This window comes from Saccopteryx leptura, chromosome 2, assembly GCF_036850995.1.
Source record: "Saccopteryx leptura isolate mSacLep1 chromosome 2, mSacLep1_pri_phased_curated, whole genome shotgun sequence".
In the NCBI taxonomy this organism is placed as follows: domain Eukaryota; kingdom Metazoa; phylum Chordata; class Mammalia; order Chiroptera; family Emballonuridae; genus Saccopteryx; species Saccopteryx leptura.
The window spans coordinates 247094610-247113125 of NC_089504.1; the positions used below are offsets into that span (position 1 = coordinate 247094610).

Here is an 18516-nt window from a genome sequence, read left to right on the forward strand (position 1 = left end):
CAGACAGAACAGTGTTGTTTATTTCAGTGTGACCTACAGGTTTATTTTAAGAGACAAAAAAAAAAATGCAAGCCAGGCCTGAAATGAGCAAAACCTTTGAACTAGATGAATATCCTACTTTGTGATTTAACTCTGAGATCTGATCTAAATAACAAATTTTAAAAGGGGAAGATACTTATTTCAGGGAAGCAAATAACCTTAGAAAACAGAGCCTCTCTGGTATTTCCCAAAGTGAAGTGTGCTTTTATGTGTCTTGAGGAGGTCAGTTTTAACTCAAAGTTAGGATTCCAGAAGGTAGAACTCTTCCCCTTCCGTCCAACAAAGAAATGTGTCCTGCCCTCCCGGAAGAAGAGCATGTTAGATGTTAGGAAATGTCAGCATCTGGGGAGATTTCAAACAACGGGAACAATGCTAGCACATGGTAAGCACCAGGAATATTGGCTGTTATTATTTCTAAGAATCCAAGCACCCCACTTTCCTCGCAGATAGAACCTCTACCACCACACATTATTCCAACAGGAGGCACATAAAAATCTGTCTCCTATTTATTTATTTATTTATTATTTTAAATTTTTTTGTATTTTTCTGAAGCTGGAAACGGGGAGAGACAGTCAGACAGATTCCCGCATGCACCCGACCGGGATCCACCAGGGGGCGACGCTCTGCCCACCAGGGGGTGATGCTCTGCCCCTCCGGGGTGTCGCTCTGTTGCGACCAGAGCCACTCTAGCGCCTGGGGCAGAGGCCAAGGAGCCATCCCCAGCGCCCAGGCCATCTTTGCTCCAATGGAGCCTCGCTGCAGGAGGGGAAGAGAGAGACAGAGAGGAACGAGAGGGGGAGGGGTGAAGCATATGGGCGCTTCTCCTATGTGCCCTGGCCGGGAATCAAACCCGGGACTTCTGCACACCAGGCCGACGCTCTACCACTGAGCCAACTGGCCAGGGCCCTGTCTCCTATTTAAACAAATTTTCAGAGGTTGGGGATATAGTTTAAGACCACAGACTTGAAACATAGAACATAGGCTTACTGTACTTACTCCTTTTAACAGTAATCGCCTAAAATATGCCTCATAAAGGTAAGACTATTGAAAACAGCCAGATAAGGAAAAAATATACTTGTAGTAAAAAAAAAAACAATGGGTTGGTTACCAGGACCTTAAAAGGGAGGAGTTGAAACAAAAAAAACAACTCATAAATAAATCTAGTCATGAATCCCAAGCTTGGAGGTGAAGCTAGGGCCATCGAACACTTTGTACAAGGCACGCAGTGAGGTTCCTGTCCCAGCTGTCCCAGGAAACTACCAGTCTCAGTTCAGGATGCCTCTGGGGTCAGCCCCCTCGGCTGACACCCACTAATTCACACCCGTCCCAATAACCTTTCCACGAAAGAGATCTTGCAAAGGGAATGGAAATTACGAAGTGCAAGATTCTGTTCTGTTCTCCTTTGTATGAAAGTAAATGCTGAAAGCACAGAACTGTTTTGTTTGTTTGTTTTGTGGCAGAGACAGGGAGAGTCAGAGAGGGGGACAGACAGACAGGAAGGGAGAGAGATGAGAAACATCAATTCTTCGTTGCGGTTCCTTAGTTGTTCATTGATTGATTTCTCATATGTGCCTTGACAGCAGGCCTTCAGCAGACCAAGTGACCCCTTGCTCAAGCCAGCGACCTTGAGCTCAAGCTGGTGAACCTTGCTCAAACCAGATGAGCCTGCGCTCAAGCTAGTGACCTCGGAGTCTTAAACCTGGGTCCTCCGCATCCCAGTCCAACGCTCTATCCACTGCGCCACCACCTGGTTAGGCCAGAACTGTTTTTAATAAAAACTTTTCTAAAGCAGTTACATACTGTCCCTGTAACGACACTTGGCTTGAAACAGACAATTTTATCTCTACAGCCTCTGTGTACAGGATGGCTCTTCTCTAAACAGCGGTCTTATAGGCATCCCAATTAAAGAGACGCATTTGAAAGGGAGCACACCCACGGAATCCATAAAGGGCTCCTCACCCTGAAAAAGTACATTATAAGACTTTGGGTCTTACATGCTGAAGAAAATATGGACATGTGACTGTTACAGAGGAGGATAAAATTAGGGAACACAGAGGACAAAGCTCTAAAACAAGCAGTCTACTTCCAAGAATGGGATGTTGAGCCTCTGATACTGATACGCTACGGAGGGGGGGGGGTAACAGAACAAAAAAATGGGGGGAGGGGGAGGCACATAATCTCTGAACTTAAAACTCACAGAATCGCCCTGGCCGGTTGGCTCAGCGGTAGAGCGTCGGCCTAGCATGCGGAGGACCCGGGTTCGATTCCCGGCCAGGGCACACAGGAGAAGCGCCCATTTGCTTCTCCACCCCTCCGCCGCGCTTTCCTCTCTGTCTCTCTCTTCCCCTCCCGCAGCCAAGGCTCCATTGGAGCAAAGATGGCCTGGGCGCTGGGGATGGCTCTGTGGCCTCTGCCTCAGGCACTAGAGTGGCTCTGGTCGCAACATGGCGACGCCCAGGATGGGCAGAGCATCGCCCCCTGGTGGGCAGAGCGTAGCCACTGGTGGGCGTGCCGGGTGGATCCCGGTCAGGCGCATGCGGGAGTCTGTCTGACTGTCTCTCCCTGTTTCCAGCTTCAGAAAAATGAAAAAAAAAAAAAAAAAAAAAAAAAACTCACAGAATCAAACTTAGAAGAGGTCCAATATCTACTTAAGAGACGGGCATAGATAATGATATTATCAAGTGCTTGCACAATCGTTAAGAAAATTATACCCTTGTATTAACTCTCAGAGACTCATTTTCTGGGTATTCGTGTAAACCAACACCTTTTCGCCCAACTCCCACTAACACAGGTACAACGAGAAAAGCAATAATACATTCAAAACCAAAAGGTGACAACATCTCAATTGTGGTGCGTGTGAATTTAGCTCTCTGGGTCATAAATAATTGATACCACTGATAACCGCATCTCATCATTTCAAATTATTCCTTGTCTAGTGCCACAGATGTGCTTTCACAGAACAAAAAAAATATATAATATTTGTAGGGGACAGGAAAACTGATAGCAAACTCCACAGCAAACGGAGCCAATGGGCCTGGCGAGAGCAGCACCGCCGCCAAGGAGAATGGTGAACCGCACACTCATTCACACAAGAACATGCTTCCGCTCCAGGTATAGCCTTCTGTTTGTGAACGTCCTGCTAGAGGATGTTTTAACACAGTGATTGTCGTTACACAATCTTTCTCAGTAAACTACGGGGAGGCTGCCATCGATGTCATCACTTGGTACCTACAGGAAGTCCCAGAAAAGGCAACCCAGATCTACCAATATGGGACAAAGCGGTACCTCATGGTGCCCGTAGAACAGGGCCAGGCCTCGGCTCGTATCCTGCCAGGAGCTGGGTGAACATTTTGAGCCATCCGGGCTGTGAGGTCAGGATGATGACCTCACAAACGGGAGTTCTGATGCCGACTGCCTCTGGGATGCCACCCACCTCAGCACTTTGAGGAAAACCCAGCACATCCCGGATCTCTGAATCTGGAGCTAATGGCTAGAGAAATGTACCATCTCCCAACAGAGAGTCCTCTCATCTCGGACCAGCAGCATGCCCCCACTGCTGACTGGCATGAGCAATGTGGGTAAGCAGAGAAAAAGCCCCCCCACCTAACAACTCGGCTTGCACCAGGAATGCATTTATATATTTTTTTTTTATATATATTTCATGTTTGCAAGTTTTTATTTGGGTTCAGTTTGAAACAGATTTTGTTAGTATTCTCTCCTTGAAAATTAAGCTATCTTTAAGAATTCTGGCCCTGGCTGGACAGCTCGATTGCTGAGAGCATCGTCCTGAAGTGCAGAGGTTGCTGGTTTGGTCCCTGGTCAGGGCACATACAAGAACAATGTTCCTGTCCCTCTTTCTCTCTTCTTTCTCCCTTCCTCTCTCTCTAAAAGCAATCCACAAAAAAAAAAAAAAAAAAAAAAAAAAAAAATCTTAATTGGAAGTATATGTTATATAGGATTAATAATCCTCATTTCCAGGTGCTGGGATTATTGCTAGTTTTTATATCTTCTTTGTGTTTTCTTCGGTTTCTCAGATTTTATTTACTGAACAGGTATAATTTCATAAGCAGGAAAGAAAACTGAATGATTTCTGAGCCACAATAAAATGGCTTCGACCAGGCAGCTAGGAAGCCGACTCCATGAGGCTGCTTTCTAAATAAGGGCATCAGTGCGGCACGGGGCCAGTATGACACGTGGACACGCACATGCAGGGGGTAGGTGTCACCAGGCCTGTGTTCTTCCTGGAGTAACAGGCCTTATTTGCCAGCACCCTCTGCAACTTCATGTGGCCATGTGACGGAGTTCCAGCCAATGTAGCGAGAGGTGTGTGGGGGAAGCGCAGCACTCCTCGGCCTGGCCCCTAACGCCTTCCCAAGTGCACTCCCCCAGTGCCGAGGCCCTGCCAATGGCTGTCATGATGACAAGCTGAGCAATGTCAAATGCATGGACTGAGGGCAGCAGGGTCACAACGTGGAAGAAGCCTGAATCCCTGAGTCTCTTCTCCCCATTCTCTTCATCATGAAAAACCTACCCTGGGCTTTTTCATAACTGAAAATAAACTTTCACCTGTTAAGTCACTAAAACCAGTGGGTTCTGTGACAGCAGCTACTTTATCTGACCTCATACATCGGCAAAGGGAGAAAAACTTTGCTTGGAGCTTCGGGATCACCTCAGCTAAGTAACCTGCTCCAGGAAACTTTTAGGATAGGCACCTGAGACAGAAATGTCTCATACCACAAAAGGCATAATTATATGACTAATAAACAAAAGTACCATCGTTTCTTAAAAACAAAAAGGTATGTTTACTGGCAGGAGCAAAATAGGTTAAAAAAAACAAGTTTGATGACAGCCAGCTAAAACTTACATAAGAAGACTGATGAGGAGTTGATACCTGTTCGAGTCAGGTGATGGTACCATTCTCTCTACTCTTGTCTATGTTGGACACCTTCCACAGGAAAGTTTGTGTTGTGGAGATAGTTCAGTAAAATCCAGACCCCGTTGCCCTGTCAACCCCTCATAACCCAAAAACCTCTTAAGCAGTTTACAGAAATAAGAGGTTCCTCAAAACAAGCAGTTCCCCCAACAAGCATGGTGTCAATTATGGTCAGATAGAAAGAAATAATAGTCTTCATAATTCCTTTCAGATTTCTTAAGGTTTTGTTTAGTTTTTATTTTGTTTCTTAGTTCACCCATTAAAAAAAAATATGTGGCTTAAATAAACAGATGTATAAAAAAAAGAGGTAGCCTGACCAGGCGGTGGCGCAGTGGATAGAGCATCGGACTGGGATGCGGGGGACCCAGGTTCGAGACCCTGAGGTTGCCAGCTTCAGCGCGGGCTCATCTGGTTTGAGCAAAGCTCACCAGCTTGGACCCAAGGTCGCTGGCTTGAGCAAGGGATCACTCAGTCTGCTGAAGGCCCACGGTCAAGGCATATATGAGAAAGCAATCAATGATCGAACAACTAAGGTGTCGCAACAAAAAACTAATGATTGATGCTTCTCATCTGGCTCCGTTCCTGTCTGTCAGGATTCTGTCCCAGCTGAATGACCTTCAGCAAGTATCCTAACCCTTTCCAGGCCTCAAAATGCTCATCTACAACCCGAGGATAAATAAACCTGAAGGCAAATAAGACTCCCTTTCTAAGGCCATCCTTTTGTGGCTCCAATGTTTTTGAATTTCAAATCCAAACTCAAGTGCAAGGGCAGGGATTCACCAGTGAAAGAGAAGAGACTGCAACTCTAGGCTCTGGCGCTGCCGAAGTAAGAGGAGCACCAAGCAACCCGCCCGCCCGTGAAGAGGAGCCCGGATCTGATAAGGTCGGCTGGCTTCTGACAAGCCCAGCGTCTCCTGGCACTCTCTGGCTGGGCACGGGATCACCCGAGGCCAATCACACCTCCACACTGCGCCTCTCTGTCCCCTCACGGTCCATTTTGTCCCATCAGCAGAAACAGACAAACATGCTCCTCTGCTGACTGCACCTGAAGGTTCTGTTGGGAGGCAAAGGCGAGTCGAAGAACCTGGCCAGGACCTGAGCTGGCCAGGAAAGGCAGTTTCGCACGGGGTCTCCAGGAACGGGCTGCATGTGAGCGCTACCAGAGCAGCCCTGAGCAAACCCAGCGGTACACAGGTCAAGTGACTTACCTGTGGAGAGCTGTGCGCTCTGAGACTGCGGGCTCCCTTCTAATCCTAAAGTGCTCTGCAGCTGTGAATGTCACAACTAAAGGGAAAGGAGCTCTGTGGGTCATGGGAAGTCGAGTTTGAGAGAGAGATGTTTCTCACGCGAACTTTCAAGCCAAGTGAGAGAAAAAAAATTCAAAGGCTGTGTTCAAATATCCTATTCCTGAGCTTGGGAGGCTCGCTCACAGCTTGATCCCGTCCCCTGAAGTCATGGTTATGTAAGTGTCTGTTGCATGCTGTGTCACTTGCTGTCCCCCACCCCCCAACACAGGAGACTGCACTGTAACCTGAGCTCCTCTGCTTCAGCCACTGAAAACATTACACAATATCCCGGGTAGCTTTCCAAATTGACTTGCTTTTCTACTAAAAGAAAAAAAAAAAAAGGCAAGTTATTCTATTTTTTTCCCCTTTCGGTTTCATTCACGTTCATCTTTCCACAGATAAAGAAAAGACTGAAGGCAACAACACTGGCTGGAAATCATTTACATATGTTCATCTATCCCTGAGTAAAACATGAAAGGTTTTCACTTCACAGAGGACTAGCAAAGCCTAATCAATAAGCTGATGTAGGCCTGCCTGGGACCAATTTAAACACATCTCATATCCTGACTGAACTGAACTTACGGTCCAGGGCTGGGAAGTGCACAGCTACGCCTCGTCAGCGAACAGGTTGTTTCTACACCCAAAGCCCGTACTTTCTCAGAAATCAGACTCGCAAGAACACAGACGCACCACCTCCTCTCAGGGTCTCCTCTGACTACACTTCCTGCCCCTTCTCCCTGCCCTCTGGGCTATTCCAGCCTCTGTGCAGTCTTCTATTATTGAACAATGAATCACACTCCCGTCTTGTTTGCATATCATGCTATGACTAAATCCCTCATGGTCAGGGATAGGATTTGTCTTTGCACCCAAAGGAGCTAAAAATGTACTTGGTACAGACTAAGAATTCTAAAAAGTTTTGCACTGACTCAGCGTCAAAACAAGAACCCATAAAATGGTGTGCTACTGCAATTTCAAACTAGAGCATCAAGTAACTAAACTCACCCTCTAAGCATTTGATGAGCACAACAGTGTTAGAGGATTTCCCAAGCCTGGAGCCTTCTTTTAAAAGTAGGCCAATGAAGCCATGGGCAAACGGCTCAATTACTACCTCCAGTGAGTGCTATACAAGAGCCATGAGTCTCAAATTATATCATTATCTTTCTTGACACTGCTGTACTCTTCTAGAACAGTGCTGTCCAGTAGAAATATAATGTCAGACGAACGTATAATTTTGAATTTGGTAGCAACCATGTTTTGAAAAATTTTAAAAAGCCCTTGCTGGTAGCACAGGGGATACAGCATCACACTGGAGCACCCAGGTCATGGGCCTGATCCCAGGGTCGTTGGTTCATTCTTGAGGGCTCAGGCTTGGCCCCAAGTTGGGGTATGTATGGGAAGTAATCAATGGATGCACAACTAAGTAAAGCAAAAGGTTGATGCTTCTCAATATCTCTCTCTCTCTCCCTTCCCCTTCTCCCCTTCCTCTCTCTCAAAATTAAAACAAAACAAAAAAAGCTGAAATAACCTTTTATTTAATTCAATATATCCAAATTATTACTTACAATTGTAATCAATATAACAATTATTAATGAGCTATTTCACACTGCTTTTCTCATAGTAAGTCTTTGAATTCCACTGCGTGTTTTATACTTAAGAGCACATCCCAGCTTGGACTTGCCACATTTCTCATTTTGAGTGCTGAACAGCCGCATGTGGCTGGTGGCTACTGTACTGGACAGCGCGGGTCTAGAGCACAGGTTGAAGGCAGGAGAGAAAGTAGCTCTCAGATTGGCATTGCTGATAAACTCAGATGGTCCAAACCCCCCTGGGTGGGCAACATTTGTCTTTCCAACATCACTGCAACCCATAAGTGAGGAAAAGAGCAGGAAAACTCTTGCATATAAAACTGAATAATTTAATTGTTTTTAAGACAAAAAAAGGAAAAAAAATAGCTTTCACAGTAAAAGGACCTATAAAATCCCCATTTGATGGCTTACATAATGTATAAAGACTCTGCTTGTAGCACAAGGATCTGCCCGATAAAACTGACAGCTCAACATGAAGAGTTTGAAAATACACCCACACAAAACTCAAAAGTACAGAGACTGAGTTCCAGATGAGAACTTAAGAAATGTGACTCAAGATGCAAGGAAGGGGTCTGGGAGCCAGCGCCCGGCAGACAGACGAAGGGCTGCAGTGGCGGGAGGAAGCGCATCGGGTGGGCACAAAGCAGAGGGGAGCCGTGAGCCAGGCAGCAGACCAGCCCCATCGAGCACCTTCTGACTGCAGAGAGCCAGGCCCACGGGATGAGAATGTGGGAACCGGCCTGGGGTCTGGAGGGCAGCACTGTGAGAGAAAGAGGGAAAGGATGTGACTTCAGTGTCACTTATTCGTTTCTTATTAATCGGGTAATCCCCCCCAACATTTAGTAAATTGCCTTTGGCCTGACCTGTGGTGGCGCAGTGGATAAAGCGTCGACCTGGAAATGCTGAGGTCGTTGGTTCAAAACCCTGGGCTTGCCTGGTCAAGGCACATATGGGAGTTGATGCTTCCAGCTCCTCCCCCCTTCTCTCTCTCTGTCTCTCCTCTCTGTCTCTCCCTCTCCTCTCTAAAATGAATAAAATTTAAAAAAATGAAAAGAAGTAAATTGCCTTTGACTATAATTTAAAAATGTAAGACCCAGGAAAGAACAGGTGCTATAACCCATTTTAACACCTGGGAAACCTGTTAGTCGGGACAAAGACACAGACCCCTCTGTGGGGGGTGGAGAAGGGCATCTCCTCTCAGGGCAGAGGGCCAGGCAGGGACCAGTGGTCAGTCAAAGTGGACTGATGATGAGTGACAGGAAGCCACCAGAGGTCACCACCCATCACTGTGCTGGCCTCCCCAAGATTGTCCCTTGAACATAGAGGAAATGGGCGTGATATCACCAAACACAGCCGAGGGCAAAGGCCCTCACAGAGGGCCGTTGCTCCAGATGAGTGCAGGGTCGAGTGAGCTAACCCAGAGAAAAAAAAGCAAGCAGGGGACCGGAGCCATTTGGTTTCAGCAGCAAGTGTTGCATCTAAAGGGCCACAGTCAGATCTTCCACCTGGGAGGAGTCTACCAAGGCTGGTGCCTGAGCCGGTGAAGGGGGAGATGACTAACTTCTTGACCCCCCCTCTCTAGGACCTCATTCCAAGACCGAGCATAATGAAAAGATGAGCCGAGGGAACGGTCTAACAGTGCCGACAAAAATACACAAACGTGAGATGCGAGAGAGAGCCACTTTCTAGAGCGGAAAAAGACAGAAAGAGAATCCCTCTTCCGGAGCAACAACTGGGTTCTCCCAGGGCATGTGCCTGAAAGGGTGGGGCACTGTCTCCAATTTGTTCAGGCGGCCAGAACATCTGGAAATAGTGGATTTCTGAGCAGAATACCATCAAATACTGAAATACAGTACAAGGCCTAAAATTTCTAAGTAGAGTAGAGTAGCAGGAGCCTAAGACTTTAACTAACTCAACGCCCCTACGTAGAGTAAAAAGAAAAAATGAAGTTAAGAAGACCACTGCTTATTATTTAATTTTTCACACATGTGGGAAAAAGCAGTATCTTTGTCCGGCTTGAAAATGACCAGCATTCTCCAAAGATCACCTGGCGGAAGAAACAGAACCTTCTAAGGAGTGCACGTTGCCCGAAGCCTCTCTCACAGTTCAGTCAAGCTATTTTTGTGCCTCTTTTGATAAACTTACAGTTAATCCACAAGCTGAAGACAGAGCTGGCAATGACTTCTATTCCTGTACTGCCAAATTTATTCATTTCATAAATCAGTATAAAGCATGACACAAAATAATAAAATCAGTTCAAAGGAAGGGAAAAGAGCCCTGGCTGGGTAGCTCAGTTAAGAACGTCGTCCCAATACGCCAAAATAGGATTCACTGCCCCCCGCCCCCAGTCAAGGTACAGACAAGAATCAACCAACGGCCTGACCTGTGGTGGTGCAGTAGATAGTTGACCTGGAACACTGAGGTCGCCGTTTCAAAACCCTGGGCTTGCCTGGTCAAGGCACATACGAGAAGCAACTACAAGTTGATGCTTCCCACTCCTCCTCACTGCCTTTTTCTCTCTTATTTCTAAAAAAAAAAAATCAATAAATAAAATATTTTTTTAAAAAGATTAAAAACACAAACTGCCTATCTCCAGCAAGGATAAAGTACAAAAGATGAGTTAGAAGGTGACGTAAGACAATTGGACTTTGGGTGATGAGAATGCAGCATAATTAAATGTCAAAATAACCTAGAGATGTTTTCTCTGAACATATATACCCTGATTTATCAATGTCACCCCATTAAAATTAATCAAAAGAGCCTGGCCTGTGGGGGCGCAGTGGATCAAGCATCAACCTGAAACACTGAGATCGCCGGTTCAAAACCCTGGGCTTGCCTGGTCAAGGCACATATGGGAGTTGATGCTTCCTGCTCCTCCCTCCCTTCTCTCTCTCTCTCTTTCTGTCTCTCTTCTCTAAAATGAATAAATTAAAAAAATAAAGAAAAAAAAGATCAGAGCAGAAATAAGACTAAAAAAAAACTTTAAAAAAATTAATTGAAAACAAGTACAAAAGATGAAAAATAAGTAAATAGCGCAGTCACTGTTTAAAAAGATCAATGTGAAAAGCCCATTTAGACACTAAAGGACTGACACAAGTCAGTAAGGGTCAGAAAATTAATTGGCTCTTTAATCCAAATGGTGCTACAGGGGAGTTGTACTTGCAATTTCTAACTGGCAGAGCTCTTAAAAAGCAATTAATGAAGTCAGCCTACCAACCTTAAGTGTTGGCTTGAGAATATCATACAAGTTACTGAGAAAGCTTTGCCACATCTTTCAAAGTCCGAAGTAAAATTTTAAGTAATTAAAGACTCAGTTTAGGATGTTTGCTGAATGAAGTCAGAATAGTGTATCAATAGATAGACATAACCCTTTCAAAAATTATTTTGTGCTTGAAAATTACATTTTAAAAATTTAAAGTGTGTATGACATAATAGTATAGACTACAAGCTTCATACCCAGTTTCAAAGTACATACAGAATTTTTTTTGTTTTTTGTTTTGTTTTTGAGAGAGACAGAAACATCAGTTTGTCATTCCACCTATTCATGCATTCACCGGTTCTTTTTGTTATGTGTGACAGACACAGAGAGAGGAACAGATAGGGACAGATAGAAAGGGAGAGAGATGAGAAGCATCAATTCTTTGTTGCAGTTCCTTAGTTGTTCATTGATTGCTTTCTCATATGTGCCTTGACCTGGGGGGGGGGGGGGCTACAGCAGACCAAGTGACCCCTTGCTCAAGCCAGCGACCTTGGACTCAAGCTGGTGAGCCTTGCTCAAGCCAGATGAGCCCACACTCAAGCTGGCGACCTTGGGGTTTTGAACCTGGGTCCTCCGTGTCCCAGTCCAATGCTCTATCCACTGTGCCACCGCATGGTCAGGCTCACTGGTTGATTCTTGTATGTGCCCTGACCGGGGATCATACCCGCAACCTTGGAGTGTCAGGACAATATTCTAACCAACTGAACCACCTGGCCAGGGCCCCATATGCAGTTTTAAAAATGAGGAGGGGGCCAAAACCCAATCAAGGTATGGGGAGAGTTGGACCATTAGACAATCTTTTGGAACTCTGTGCCAGGGTGCAAACTGCTGTAACTATGAATATACTGGTACAGCTCAGTCTGAGTGAAAATTATGTTCCTGCTCCTCAGAGCTAAGCAAAAAATAAGCAGCCTCCAAAGTTCCTCCTCCATCTGCAAAAGACCTGTAAAAGGGAGATTTGAGGGCAGATATAAAAAGCTGAATAATTTGAGCTATTTTGCTCATTTGCACAAGTTTCACAAAATCCTGTGGCTTTGTAACTTAAATACCACCAGCTTAAGAGAGATCTTAAAAGGGACTGAAATTACTAGACCTGGCTGGTTAGTATCTCCCAGAAGAACTTACTTAATAGGTCGACAGCAGTCAATTATACTAATGTGTAAAAATGAGGAAATGTGCTTAATATAGCATCATAAAATTTTAGACTCAGAGGAGACCTTTGCAATCTAGTTCAACTTCCTCATTTTTCCACTAAGGAAAGTGCTTCTAAAAAGTGAAATCAGGTGCAGTGGATAGAGCATCAGACTGGGATGTGGAGGACCCAGGTTTGAGACCCCGAGGTCGCCAGCTTGAGCACGGGCTCATCTGGTTTGAGCAAGGCTCACCAGCTTGAGCCCAAGGTCACTGGCCCAAGCAAGGGGTCACTCAGTCTGCTATAGATCCCTGGTCAAGGCACATATGAGAAATCAATCAATGAACAACTAAGGAGCCACAACAAAGAATTGATGTTTCTCATCTCTCTCCCTTCCTGTCTATCTGTTCCTATCTGTCCCTCTCTCTGACTCTATCTCTGCCACAAAAAAATAAAATAAAATAAATAAAAAGTGAAATCATTTGTTAAGGTCACAGTTACTTACCAGTCTAGGACTTAAACTCCAATCTCCAGATGAGACTCCTGACCTAAAATACACTTACAAATCAGTTTCTGATCTGCCCATTCTAAACACAAGCGCACCCCAACTGTTTGTTCTGAACAAGACAACTCACAGGAATCAATTACTTCTGTGTTTTTTATTCTCTTTATTAAAGCTTTCTTATTGTCACTTTGCAAATGAGCAAATTTAATAGTTGCTACAAGTTCCCCCCACCAGGAGGGACATGCCTCCTCCCTCAGGGAAGTCCTTTTTCCCCTCTAGTGATGTACATTTACTGGTGTTCCCCCTAGAGCAGGCGTCAGGAACCTTTTTGGCTGAGAGAGCCATGAATGCCACATATTTTAATATGTAATTCCGTGAGAGCCATACAATTACCCATGTATGTTACATATTATCCAATAAAAATTTGGTGGTGTCCCAGAGGACAGCTGTGATTGGCTCCAGCCACCTGCAACCATGACCATGAGCAGTAGGAAATGAATGGATTGTAATACATTAGAATGTTTTATATTTTTTAAGTTATTTTTTTATTATTATTAAAGATTTGTCTGCGAGCCAGATGCAGCCATCAAAAGAGCCGCATCTGGTTCACGAGCCATAGGTTCCCGACCCCTGCCCTAGAGTTATAGGTCTCTAGATCCAATGAAAAAATAACCACATTTCTATGTTCACAATACCTACTGAAAGATACCTGGCTATTTCTTTTTTTTTTTCTAAAAATATACTTTTTAAATTTTATTTTTTTAATTTTGATTTATTTATTTATTTTGTGACAGAGACACAGAGAGAGGGACAGACAGGAAGGGAGAGAGCTGAGAAGCATCAATTCTTCATTCCGGCACCTTAGTTGTTCATTGACTGCTTTCTCATATGTGCCTTGACTTTGGGGGGCTACAGCAGACTGAGTGACCCCTTGCTCGAGCCAGTGACCATGAGCTCAAGCTGGTGAGCCTTGCTCAAACCAGATGAGCCCACACTCAACCTAGCAACCTCGGGGTCTCAAACCTGGGTCCTCCACATCCCAGTCCGACGCTCTATCCACAGCGCCAGCACCCGGTCAGGCAAAATATTTTATTTATTGATTTTTAGAGAGAAGAGAGAGACAGAGACAGAGAGAAAGATGGAAAAGCAGGAAGCATTAACTTGTAGTAGTTGCTTCCTATATGTGCCTTGACCAGACAAGCCCAGGGTTTTGAACCAGTGACCTCAGGATTCCAGGTCAACACTTTATAAACTGTGCCACCCCAGGTCCTGGCTATTTCAAGAGAAGATACCACTCTACTAAATTTACTCTGAAGTCCCTAAACCAGTTTCCTATACAATCACCCTACATGCTGCAAATGGTAAGAGAAATTGGTTTCATTTGAATCTTAACACTCAACTTCATCGTTGGTTATTTTTCCCCTGTTTTGGTAACCTACACAGACACATAGAAGGTTCTACCTTAGAAAGAGAAACGCCAGTTGTCATTAAGCTGTGGAAAACAAAACTGGCAAGCATACTAAAGGGCCTGAAACCCGGCAAGGCACAAGCTCTGACATGAGCAGTATAAGTTGTTTTTCTGGGATGAGTATCTAACTCGTCAGAAATGACAAGTTCTTCAGTGACAACTGTTCATGAAAAATATGCCCTTCAATAATGGCAAGGTGCCTGACCAGGTGGTGGCGCAGCGGATAGAGCACTGGCCTGGGACACTGAGGACCCAGGCTCAAAACCCTGAGGTCGCCAGTTTGAGCACGGGGTTTGCCGGCTTGAGCACGAGGTTGGTTGCCAGCTTGAGCATGAGGTCGTGTTTACGATGGTCACTGGCTTGAAACTCAAGGTTGCTGGCTTGAGCAAGGTGTCACTGACTCAGCTAGAGTCCCCCAGTCAAGGCACATATGAGAAGCAATCAATGAACAACTAAGGTGCTGCAACTATGAGTTGATGCTTCTCATCCTTCTCCCTTCTTGTCTGTTTGCCTCTGTCTGCCCACTCCCTCTCACTAAAAAAAAAAAAAAAGAAGGAATGAAATATGGACACATGCTACAATGTAGGTGAAACCTGAAAGTATTTTGCTGAGGGAAGAAGTCAGTCATATTGTACAATTCCACTTTTACGAAATGTCCAAAACAGGCAAAGCTACCGAAACAAATAGGGCTGGGAGAGTTGGGGGGAAACGAAGAGTGAGTGCTAACAGGTATGGAGAGTCTATTCTCAGTATGAAGAAAATATTTTAAAACTGTGGTGCCTGATCTGTGGCAGTGCAATGGATAAAGTGCCGACCTGGAATGCTGAGGTCGCTGGTTTGAAACCCTGGGCTTGCCTGGTCAAGGCACATAAGAGAAGCAACTAGTATGAGTTGATGCTTCCTGCTCCTCCACTCTCTAAAATCAATAAATAAAATCTTAGGGGGAAAAAAACTTGCCTAGGGTGATGATTGCACACTATGAGCAAAAACGGTAATTGATATTCCCAGCAGTTTTCCTGTTTAGCCCTACAACCAGATATTTTTGATCAAACATCCAGCAAAGAATTGCAGAAATCTCAGTGATTTTAAAATGATAAAGACCAGCCTGACTGGTGGTACAGTGAATACAGCATCAATCTAAGATGCTGAGGTCCCAAGTTTGAAACCCCAAGATCACCAGTTTGAGTGCCTCGCATTTGGCGTGAGCACGGGCGTGGTCGTCGGCTTCAGTGTGGGCTCATCATGATTCTATAGTCACTGGCTTGGGCCCAAGGGTCACTGGCTTGAAGCCCAAGGTTGCTGGCTTGAGCAAGGGGTCACTGGCTCAGATGGAGTCTCCCCCTCAAAGACATATACAAGAAGCAATCAATGAATAACTAAAGTGCTGCAACTACGAGCTGATGCTTCTCCTCTCTCTCTCTCTCTCGCCCTCTTTCTCTCTCCCCCCCCCCCCCCCCCCACTAAAAACAAAACAGGAAAGAAAGAAAAAGCTAAAGACCAGTAAGATGGACTCGTCAGGGCAGGGAAGCCTCTTCTGGATATAAACCCAAACTTCTTAGTTTTATTTCCTACAACTTGCCCGCAAACTACAGGGCAGTAGACTTCTGCTGTTACCTCAGCATACCACTTTTTGCCTCGTATCTTTGCTCGATCTGGCCTGGAATGTTCTACCTCACCTATCTATCCCTGCCTAGAAACCCTAGCTCTCCACCAACGCCAAACACAAGTGGCTCATTCCAACTTCGGAAGCCTCCCCTGGCGGCCTCCCACGCTCAAACGCTCAGGGCAAACGAGCTGCTCATCTTCCACGGGGCTGTCTCAGCACGGTTTCAGCCTAGGCCTCACAACAGCAGTTGTCTCACCCTGTCAGCCAGAGAGTTCTGTGTCCCTAGCACACAGTCTTCAAAGCACTCAACGAATGTTTGATAAACTGGCATTCGGAGAGCTTTCTCTCACCCCACAGGATACTTTCTATTAGTCACATTCATCTGAAAAGCTTTGCTATCAATGTAACCATGCTACAAAATAAACCAGGTGACTCACAGGCCAGTGAGGCAGAACTGGCCCTTCCTGTCTTCCCTAGCCTCTCTGGTATTTGAAAGGGCGACAAGGTGTCCTGCAGATCTCTAGCCCATGGAGGCCAGTCCTTTTCATCAGTACAGCAACTCCATGGGGTGGAGAGAGCCGAGGTCACCCCCATCATCACCCCCGTCATACAGAGAGAAAAGCAGATAGTGAGATGGTAAGTGACTTGTTCAAGTTCACAAGACTCACAAAGTCAAGCCCGAAGCACATCCAGGACTTCAAATTTAATAGTCATTCTGATTCCCCATGCGGGTTTGCTAAGGATGTTTCCAGTGAAAATATTACACTTTTAATTACTTAATAGAAATAAAGATCCAGACATAAATTTTTTTTTTATTTTTTTTTTGTATTTTTCTGAAGCTAGAAACGGGGAGGCAGTCAGACAAACTCCCGCATGCGCCCGACCGGGATCCACCCAGCACGCCCACCAGGGGGTGACGCTCTGCCCATCCGGGCGTCGCTCTGTCGCGACCAGAGCCACTTCTAGCACCTGGGGCAGAGGCCAAGGAGCCATCCCCAGCGCCCGGGCCATCTTTTGCTCCAATGGAGCCTTGGCTGTGGGAGGGGAAGAGAGAGACAGAGAGGAAGGAGAGGGGGAGGGGTAGAGAGGCAGATGGACGCTTCTCCTGTGTGCCCTGGCGGAGAATCGAACCTGGGACTTCCGCACACCAGGCCAATGCTCTACCACTGAGCCAACCGGCCAGGGCCAGCCTAAATATTTTAAGTATTAAAAAAAAAGACTGCAAGGACATGCTCTAAAATACTGACATGATTTTCTCTGGACAGTAGAATTATAAATAATGTACTTTTTTTCTGTGTTTTTGCATGTGAGTGTGTTTTATCCTTATGCACTGAACCCACATATTATAAGATATGTTATGAAAATGTGAGGGGCTCTTGGATTGTGAAACTAGTATATAAGGAAAAAAATAAATCTGAGAACCTCAAAGAAATAATAAATTCACTGGAAAACTAAAATCTAAATCCTGACACTAGATTCTCTCTCTCTCTTTTTTTTTTTACAGAGACAGAGAGTCAGAGAGAGGGATAGATAGGGATAGACAGTAGAAACAGAGAGAAATGAGAAGCATCAATCATCAGTTTTTCGTTGCGCGTTGTGACACCTTAGTTGTTCATTGATTGCTTTCTCATATGTGCCTTGACCGTGGGCCTTCAGCAGACCAAGTAACCCCTTGCTCGAGCCAGAGACCTTGGGTCCAAGCTGGCTGGTGAGCTTTGCTCAAACCAGATGAGCCCGCGCTCAAGCTGGCGACCTTGGGGTCTCAAACCTGGGTCCTCCGCATCCCAGTCCGACGCTCTATCCACTGCGCCACCGCCTGGTCAGGTCGACATTAGATTCTCTTTTTTTTTTTTTCTTTTTTTTTTTTTTTTTTTTTTTTTTTTTTATTCATTATAGTGAGGGGAGAGAGAGGGAGAGAGAGAAGGGGGGAGGAGCAGGAAGCATCAACTCCCATATGTGCCTTGACCAGGCAAGCCCAGGGTTTTGAACCGGCAACCTCAGCGTTTCCAGGTTGACGCTTTATCCACTGCGCCACCACAGGTCAGGCGACATTAGATTCTCAATGGAACAACCTAAGTAAGAAGCCTTACAACAAAAATTATCAATATGGCTTCATGTGATACACCCTTTTTTCTAGTCACCCATATATGAAATTATTGATAAAAATTTTCTTTCACTGAGGCTGCAAACAAAAATATTACCCTGCTTATAAAGTTTAGTTATTCTGTAGTCTGGAAAAGAAAAGTTTAAATAGGTTCCTTCCTGCCTTAGGTATTAAAATATAACATCTCCAATAATAAATAATTTAATGGAGGAAATCAGATAAAGAGAGAAGGCAGGAGATCACAGACTTGACTGAAACATTTTTTAGGGCCCTGGCCAGTTGGCTCAGTGATAGAACGTTGGCCTGGCATGTGGACATCCCAGGTTCGATTCCCGGTCAGGGTATACAGAAGAAGCACCCATCTGCTTCTCCACCCTTCCCCCTCTCATCTCTCTCTCTCTCTCTCTTTCTGTCTCTCGCTCTCTCTTTCTGCCCCTCCTGCAGCCATGGCTCAATTGGAGCAAGTTGGCCCCTGGCATTGAGGATGGCTCCATGGCCTCTGCCTCAGGCGCTAAAAAGAGCTTGGTTGCTGAGCAATGGAGCAATGCCCCAGATAGGCAGAGCATCGCCCTCTAGCAGGCTTGCTAGGTGGATCTTA

The 18516-nt window shown here is 45.3% G+C and overlaps 1 protein-coding gene across 6 annotated transcripts in view; it reads right to left on the minus strand.

Moving 5' to 3' along the window:
* The window catches only part of CLIP1 (CAP-Gly domain containing linker protein 1), a 120259-nt gene that overhangs the window by 95040 nt on the left and 6703 nt on the right, over positions 1-18516 (minus strand). Inside the window, exon 2 of one of the 6 annotated variants that reach the window (XM_066371042.1) lies at positions 10228-10370. The exons of 4 other annotated variants lie outside the window; for them this stretch is intronic. The gene's annotated coding sequence lies outside the window, so the exon portion shown is untranslated. Of the gene's footprint in view, positions 1-6180; positions 6406-10227; positions 10371-18516 lie in introns of those variants that run through there. One more of the 6 variants, XM_066371043.1, reaches the window with a different exon arrangement.